Raw genomic sequence first — 562 nt, 5'->3', positions numbered from 1 at the left:
CCCCCCCCACCCCCCCCGTCCACAAGGACAAAAAAAGCGAAAAGCCCGGCTCGGGCCTCCAGAGGTCAGAACGACTCGCCCCGTTTTATTCCTTTATCTTTCAAGAGTCCGGTCGTTCGTTACCACCCGTGCCGGTGTGGGGAAGGGGGAACGGGGAGTTTGGGGAGCCCCTTCAGAACTGTCCGGACAGCGCCGCGCTCTCTTAACCCTACCCGGCGAGTTCCCGCTATCCGCCAGGGAATGGGTGAGGGTGGGTGGTGGTGGTGGGGGGGGGGGCGGGGGGGGCGCTCGGCTGGAATTTTGGCGCGACCGCAATAGAATTTCTAATGAGGTTTGTAGAAAGAGGTTATTTTCGAGATGGAAAAAAAGAAACAACGACAGCGGAATCGAGTACTTTGTGCTCGAGACAGCCCGCTCGGTATATTAGTAGGCGAGCTAGGTAGGAACGTGTGCGTCGTCGAGTGTTTTCGGGCCGGGTCTCCTACGTGGGGTCGGGGGGCGACGATGGGGTTGGGGGACGGTCGATGTGGTTTTTGTTTACTTCGGGCTGCCTTCGAGAATG

The sequence above is a fragment of the Lampris incognitus genome, chromosome 9 (genome assembly GCF_029633865.1).
Source record: "Lampris incognitus isolate fLamInc1 chromosome 9, fLamInc1.hap2, whole genome shotgun sequence".
Classification (NCBI taxonomy): domain Eukaryota; kingdom Metazoa; phylum Chordata; class Actinopteri; order Lampriformes; family Lampridae; genus Lampris; species Lampris incognitus.
This window is presented reverse-complemented; position numbering follows the sequence as displayed.